This window comes from Teleopsis dalmanni, chromosome 1 (assembly GCF_002237135.1).
Source record: "Teleopsis dalmanni isolate 2A chromosome 1, ASM223713v2, whole genome shotgun sequence".
Taxonomy (NCBI): domain Eukaryota; kingdom Metazoa; phylum Arthropoda; class Insecta; order Diptera; family Diopsidae; genus Teleopsis; species Teleopsis dalmanni.
In genome coordinates this window covers 37,782,025-37,790,971 of record NC_051846.1, presented here as the reverse complement: position 1 = coordinate 37,790,971, position 8,947 = coordinate 37,782,025, and positions in this window count along the sequence as shown.

The following is an 8,947-nucleotide window of genomic DNA, read 5'->3' as shown; positions in this document are numbered from 1 at the left end:
TACATTGTAGTTCTTTTAAAGATTGCAGACTTCACACAAACTTTTAGGAAAATATTAGTATTCCCCAAGCGGGCATACTTTATCTTCTACTCTGGAATTTAGTGGTGAATGAACTGCTATAAAAACTTGAGACTATTGTATATATGGATGATATTAATGGTTACCCGAAAATATGCTACCACTTAAAAGTGTATTCTGCAAAAAGACCTGAATATTCTTAGGAAATTGACGACAAATTGTGGCCTTGGGGTTAAGCCCTGCAAAACTTAAATCGCAGTCTTTATCAGGCGAAATAGGGTTCTCAATCTTTCTCCAACTTATATTCGAGGTTTTGCGACACAATTCACTGAGAAAGCAAAATTTTTAGGTATTGTTTTCGATACAAAATTAAGTTTGGGTTTAATATATTTTAGAGTGCGACAGCCAACATGACAGCCAACATGGCAATGCTCTTATGTAAGGAAGCTTTTGGCAAAAGGTGGGGATTACAACCACGTATTACTGAATGGTTTTACGCAACTGTCATTCGATCAATATCTTTGTATCGGATCGCCGTATGGTGAAACGTTCTTGACAAATCTTCATATTGAATTGAATTTAACAGGATTAACGTAGAGCTAAACTCTGCGTTAGTGGTGCTCTGTGTACCACAATATCTATTGCATTCTAGTGCTTCACTTAATCCTACTTAACATCATCAGTATAATCAGCATAATATTGGCAGAATGATTAACTCTGAGACTTAAAGCTACCTTCTGCTCAAAAAGTACTCGGATTTTGTAAATAAACACAAATTTAAATTTTATTCCAAATTCATTTTATCTCCTTCAAAATATGCTCCTTTTGAAGCGATACACATATGCCAACGCTTAACCCAATCTTCCATACACTTTTCGTAGGCCCGTGAAGGTATGACTTTTAGTTCCTTCAGCGAATTCTCTTTTACCGATTCAATCGACTCAAAACGCTTACCATGAAGGGGCAATACGACTTTCGGGAACAGGAAAAAGTCGCACGAATCCAGATCTGGCCATTATGGTGCCTGAGCGATGACAGTGGTGCAGTGTTTGGTCAAAAAATCGCGTGCAATTAGAATTTTCCATCGTAAAAATCGTTAAATGCACTTGAGCTAGTCTCAAAGTAACAGCAGCTGTAAACAAACTAATTGACAGATGGCGCTCAAATTTGTACCATATGCCAATGTGTTTATTACTTAAGGAGTAGTTAACAAAATCCGGATACTTTTTGAAGGCAGAAGGTACATCGATGAAGGGCTAGTGACCAGCGACACGGTTCCATTCTAAAATTTTTCAGTTCTACTCCAAATAAAATAGAGCACACCTCTGCCATTATTGATTTTGATAGGAAATTCATGGTTTTTCTAGTGAAGCAGATTTACTAATACTTAGAAAATATGTTTTTCAAACAATAACGATTCAAGAAGTATTGCCGAATTCCTTCATACAATTGACCAAATCCAATTTATAACTTCGTTTGCACTATATTAATTTACTTTAAACCGTTTAAAGTTTATCATATTTTGCAATCTCAGCTTTTTTGTCATATGCTCGCATATTGCAGAATTAGTTATAAGATATTTTCCTTCATCAAATAAAAATCTTGTGTTGTTTGTGTTCTTCTTGAGCATAAAAGCTTGTAACCTTATGCGAATAGGAACTTTGACTTTGTCCACAACAAAAAGGATACCCTGCAGCTGTGAACTTTGTCAAACAGCCAAGTAGTGTTTGCTCTATTATTACTAACAATAGAAACTAGTTCTCTATGTCAAAAACTAAACAGCTGCATTTGTGTTTATTTTAAAAGGTAAACTGTATGTTTTTCTCAAACCAAAAAACTACCAATTCTCTGTCAAAAGTATATTCTTTTAGTTATTTCAGTGTAGTTTCTGTTCTTTTTTTTTTTGAGTGGCAAGAAAATTGAAGCCTATTAAAACCGTAGAATGCTTTAGGTTCAAGGTTCCACCGGTTTCGGTTGACCGTTCTTAGCATCATGAAATCTAATATTGCAACATTAGCATGCGGCTTTATGCCCTCAAATTTGATTGCTGTTTGCAGGATGCTCTTGTAATCTGGCCTAAAGGACATTTATGAAATTTTGATTGTGTTTCACCTTTTGTGCGCCATTTTGGTTATTATTTTTGCAGCTATTTTGTTATAGTGAATTTGTGTATTAGCATACATTTTACCGAGGGAAATTAAATTGGTTTTTATTACTTTAGCGAGGGTCTTCGACTGTTTTTACAACTGGGTACAACCGTTAGGCATTTGAATTTTCTGGTTGCAAGTGGCAGTATTTACTGTCCCTTATGTACTTTAATAACAATTACTTTATGTTGATAAATTTAACTATATTGTTAGTTCGCGCATATAATGATATCAGATAATCAAAACGGAAATTAACTTTTTCATATATAAATATATATTTTTTAGCTGAAGTAGACGAATTTTGAATAATAAAATCATAAGTAAGATAACCATAAAGTATCTAAAGTACTTTAAATCGGCACTTATATTATCATTTATTATACAAGAATGCTTAATCTTGCACTTTCATGCTTTATATTTTCCAAAATGTAAATTATGTTTTCAATGCTTAACGTAAAAAAACACTTAACCCAAAATGTTTGGTGGAATTGGGTCAAAAAGCGTCAAACTCTTTTCGGTTTTGTTTTCCTATTACTTGTAAAAACTTTTATCTGCACTTATTTGAAGACAATTTGCAAAACGATAAAATTGTATAATTTTCTTTCAGCACTTACCCTGTCCATAAAACGAATTCCACATTGTCGCCCTGTCGTGACTTCATAGCTTTGGCAGCTGACTCAATTAGACTCCAAGGACTATCGCAGAGGTAATCGCCAAAACGACCTGGCGAGCGGTTGGATGAGCTTGGTGCCTGTCGGTCGATGCGCCAACAACCTAGTGACAACAAAGAAAGGAAATGAAAATCGAATACACAAAAAAAAATTATCTTCTTTGTATTTTTTGGCAAAAAATAAAAAAAATTCAAAAAAAATTGTAATGATATTTGCACTTGCTAAAATAAAAGAAAAAATATTAAGGCCCACAATATTCTTTTTGAAAAGGACATTTATGCTGACTTTGCCAAAATGCAAATTGAAAGAAGAAAACCAAAATAGCGTTAAAATTGAGTGTAAGCAAAGTAAACAATAATAACGAAAACAAATTCAGTTCAGTAAAACAAACATTACAAACATTACAAAAATTACAAGAATTACAAAAATAAGAAAATTAAAAAAAAACAAAACCCAGAAGGATAATGAAATATGAACATTGATAATGCAGGTGTGATTGATTTTGATTCAATTATGGCATTTTTGCATTAGCAGACTAAAAAATGTCATGTCCTTGTGGGATTTGTAATCATATCTATTGTTTTTCATCAGTGTTCTACCTTAGAACTTACAATCAAATCATTTTATCATCAAAAAATTCAAATTAGTTACAAAAAATAATCCTTTTCAGTTGTACTGTCCGGCAAAGAAAACTTGCCCGAATCTCGTTAAATTTAGATGAAATAAACAAGGTTTTATTTTACTATTTAATTAATTGCACTAATTATAGTCACATACTTAATTTTTTTTTATTTAACACAAAAAAGTAGACCTAGACCACTGTAAATGAATCATGTGTTTACTTTATGACTTATAAAATAGTTAATGTGCCTCTTATATATGCTGTATAAATAGAAATAAAAAGTATTTTATAGTCCACAAATAGTATAAAATGGATATACAGTCAACTCTTGGTATAGACAACGATATGTTATAATATATCCAATAATTTTAATAACGCCATTTTCCGGCATATCCAATCTAACCACGCTCTGCATAAACATAACCTACTCAACATCAAGACCAAGTTACTCTGCTACAAGCTCATTCGCCCTCTATTTACCTAAGCGTTTCAAATTTACTTCTACATTTAGAAGTTATGGTACATTTAGAAAAATATGCTCCAACCACATACTAGTTAAATTGACCTGATCATTTTGTTAGAAAAATTATAGTTCACGTGGTTAAGATCATATCTTTTTCAACCAACATGATGCGTCGAGTAAAAATATTTTGATCTGAGATTTAGTTAAAATCTGGTTCAATTACCCAAATTATATTTCAGATGAGCAATTATATTGCCTTGAAGAATTTCTAAAAAGAGTCATCTGTATCTACTGCATTGTTAGTTTTGTCTCGCTTTTGAAAGTTGCCTTTTTGACTGACTAATGATATATATTTCATTATTACAATATATATACAAACAACATGTATTTCATTTTTACTAGGTATTAAAATTTTAATATAATTATAACTTAAAATTCATTAACAGATTTAAAATAAAATTTTGACAAAATTTTAAAATTAATTATTTTTAAGGATTTTCATACATTTTAGGTTGTTATGGTAAGGTTGCTACTTTTATTTGAAAATGTGTAGCCTGGTAATGATGAAAACTGAAAATTAATCAGTTGTATTATATCTGCATCAGTTATTTTTGAATTTATACAGTTGAGTGTTCCGCGATGGCTAAGGCATTGAGTATAATAAATTATTTATCGTTGTATTGTGCATTATAGCGTGAGAGTTTTCGGTAAAATATGCAACTTGGTCTCATGCGACTTTTCTATGTTCTCGAAGTTAAAACTTCAAAAGGAAGGTGTTTCGAGTCGATTGCGACTCAAATATTAGCAAAAAATTACTGAAATAGTTAAGGATCACTACAAATATAACTTATACATATATTATATATATGGACTTTTTAGTTTAATGTTTGTATAGCGTTATGGTACTCGATGACCGATATGGAGTATTGAGTTTATTGCTTGCATAGTGATATGCTACTGGATGATTCTATTTTAAGAGCATATGATTGATAAATTTTGACTGGTGGTAATATTTTCTGTCTTTTATTAATTAGATCTGAATATTTCTTCCTACACAGATATTTTTTATATATAGTAATTGTAAAATTAATATCTAAAAATATTGGCAAATGTTTATTAATAGGTACTTTAACGCTCATTTTAAGTTAAAATAATAATATATTGTTTCTGCTTAATGTGAATTAAATAAAAATCTTAAGTCATCATAAATCATTATTTCTATTTCTTTATAGTCGTCTAGATTAATACAGCCGATCTATCAAAGTTTGTTTGACTTTGTCCTCATAGCGAAATATTTTACAACTGTTCTTGTACATATATAAGGCGGTTGTATATAGTAGAATCTTTTTTTAAATTCAGTTTATAATAATAATAATAATAAATAATAAATATAGTCATGTGTTTTTTTCCGTCCTTGTTTATAATAACACTGAAGATGGTCTACGAAGTCCACAACTGTAATTTTTTTATTTAATCTTAAGTTTGTTTTTATATAATATAAGTTATTATATAAAAATATAATAAATTTTAAAAAATATTAATAATTTAAATACTATACAATATAATATATTGTATAGTACAATTTTAGCAATTTGATTTAGTAATTTGTAATTTAGTAATTTATGATTTGTGTTTATGATGGAAATAATGAATTAATGTATATAAATTATATATGCCAAATTATTAAACTAACAAAATAATATTAAAATATTGCAAAATTTGGGGTGCTTATTTTAATGATGGCTTCTGTACTTACTACGCAAAACATCGCCCTGTGTGCTGTAAATCGTATCCAAGTGTAGGTCTGTTATATGCCAAAAATATCCTGAAAATAAGCAAACAAAAAAATATTAATTAAAATTATGCAGTCAAGCATAATTGTAAGAAATTTTGAAATAAAATTCAGAATTCCCTATTTTTTGTGGTGTTCTCTGTTGAAGGTGACATTCATATTGTAGCAGAACAAAAACTACTACTTTTTTGTACTTGGAAAAGAGTTACAAAAACATGGATCGCATACAAATGCATTCGTATTCCCTCACATAAAATGTGTTCAAGAATCATTCAAAATCATTGTAAACTTTTGGGTATTGTAAGCCATGGAGGAGCAAAGCAAGCAAACCACATCAATTGCTGCTAAAAACTTAAACTGCGGTGGATTACTAGAAACTTCTCTGCAATGCATAAATACCAGCACACACGCGTTTAGTACTGTAATTTTCAGAAAACCAAATTCCAAAAAGGAACTACAAAAAAAAAAAATAATAAAATTGAAAAAATGAACTTTATAAAAACTTTCAAGTATGTGTCTTAGCAGGATTGCATAGCACAAATATAACACAGAAGTGCATAGAAGGAAGAATCAAACTCATGCGACTCTTCACTTTGTACGAATTGCAATTGTTGCTTGGCATTCGCAATTTTGCAATTATTTTCTTCACATTTCCTCACATCTTCAGCGTCAGCGTCAGCATCAGCTTCAGCATCAGCTTCAGCATCAGTTCCAGTTTCAGTTTCAGTTTCGGTCTTGGTTTCAATTTCAATTTCAAATCCTGTTGCTGTTGTTGGATTCTCACTTGATGTCCTTGCTTTAGTTTCAGTTTCAGTGGTTTTATATTGTGCAAATGCTTTATAGCATTTAGCTTGGTAATCGTACTCTATACTGTCGCATGTATCTCATGTATCTATCTATCTTGCTTGTTTTGCCTTTGAGAAGATAAAAAAGTTTCATTTAATATCAACAAATTTTAGCAAATGACATCAAGCAACGTGAGCTGATGTGACTTTAATTGCAGTGTAGGTTATTTTTTTTCACATAATTTTCCTTCTTATTTTCATTTCATTCTATTTCTATGTTTTTTTTCAATTTACACTTATTTTGGGTTTTTCATTCCTTGTTCTTTGCCAAGGATTTATCTGAGTCCACGTACGGCAAACATTGCAACTTGTTTGTTTGCCCGAAAGTATCTTTCTGTCGTAGAGTTGAGTTTGTCAACATGAAGCCATTGTGTAGGATTTCGAATGCATTCACAGCTGTTTGTGTGTACTTGCGTAATTGCACATTTGTAAGTTGTAAAATTTGTAAATGTCTCACCGAAAGTCTGTTTCATATTTCAAATGTCAGAGATATTTCAGTATGAAGCAGTAGATATTAAAAAGAATAAACTAAGCAAAACAATATATACATGCCTTAAGCTTGCAAAAAAAAAACTATTTATTATAGAACACTTAAGGTCATAATTTGCACTGGTATTTACAGAAAACTCAGGGTTGTGTTTTAGCCATTTTTATTTTCTTGGACAAGTCATTTGTACTAATAAAATGATTTAAGAAACTGTACTTACGAACCTATACGAATTCTATTCATTGTTAATCAACAAGTAATGTTTTTAATCGGCGATATTAGAAGTATACAGAATTACGTGGAAGATGCTGTTATGCTTAAGATGCTCATTTAAAAACGCTGTTATAAAAAAAAGTGCTCCAAAAGTAATATACACAGAAGGTTTCGTCAGTTATATATTTAACCTAACCACCCAACTTATTCAACAACTCAAGAAATAGTTAAATAATCTTGCACTGAGGTTATGATTTTGAACGTCAAGCCAACGTCAAATATGCACAGAGTATGTGGATTATCTATCTCCACTTGGAAGTCAGGGTCATGGACATCCACACTTCAGAAAAATGTAGAGCGTTTGTTAATAGAGGCTATGGAAAATAAAGCGCAAGATTTTTGCATTGCGGGCTTAAAAAAATCAATTAGAGAAGGACGTAAAACCGCACGAAAATTATTCAGTCCTGTCTGATCGTTTGCAGGTCAATTCATTAGTTCAAAGTTATTATTAGGAGACATTTCTGTCACAGTAGTGTTGCTGTTAAATAAAACTGCTGTATTAAGTCTGAAAAAGTCTAATAGTGATCCTTCAATTAACTACATACCTCAAAAACTCGGCTCTGTAATGTAGTTTATGTTGAAGTTACATTTCTTAAAAGAAAAAGAAAACTACATTCACCGCAATGGCACCATAGATATAACTAACACGTTTTTGTGTGAAAATTGTATGAACAAAGTCTGGAAGCCTTTTAATTTAGACGATGGTTATGAAATTAAATCTGTGTTTGCTAAAGGATATATTTGACGATCTAACAGAATCTTGAGAAATAGGATCCATGCTTGGGTACTAAAATTATGTGATTTGAAGTCACTGAACCGAATTGCAAGTGACTATTTTTGTCAGTCAAGACCTATAAGTTATTCCCTCTTGATGGATATAGTAAATTCTTTGAATTTTTTTAGAGTTGTCGGCTACATTAATTCAGACGTTGCGGAGATGCGTTTGTTTGCCCAGACTTACTTAGTTTCTCTAACAATCTCATTCTTCTACACTTTTTTTTTTAATAGCGATTGGTGTTTTGTCATTTTGTCTGCCAAACAAACGGATCTTGTTGAAGACAACTCCAATTATGTAATATAATCCAGTGACCTGGTTATTTTGGTATATTAAATGCCTTGTTTTTTAATATCAGTGTTGATGCTGCAACTACTTGATTTTCTACCACATCCAATGTAGACTGATTAAAGAGTATCTCAAGTTTTACCCTAAAGCACCTGCAATGCAAAGAAAGCTATTCTTTAAATCAAGCTCAAATTCTTCAAACGGGTAGTTTTCGGTATAAATAACTGTCGTTATATAGCAATCCAAATGTTAGGCCTGCATGTTGCAGTGAACAATCATTGCATTTTTTCGAGTTCAATCCCTACCTGATATTGAGTGTATTTTTGTAGATGCTTAAAGCAGCAATAATGTTTTGTACTCTATCCTTAAGATTAAGTTTCCAGATGATTTTTTTATTTTATTATTTTTTTTTATACTCCTTGATATTTAATTTACACGTACAAGTATGTAGATACATTATATAAACAGATACATTATCTGGTTAAATACAAGTATATAAAGTTATATATTCCTCTTTGCGGAATATAGGACAGCAACAAATTCCCTTAAGCTTTGTCGCTTTTGTG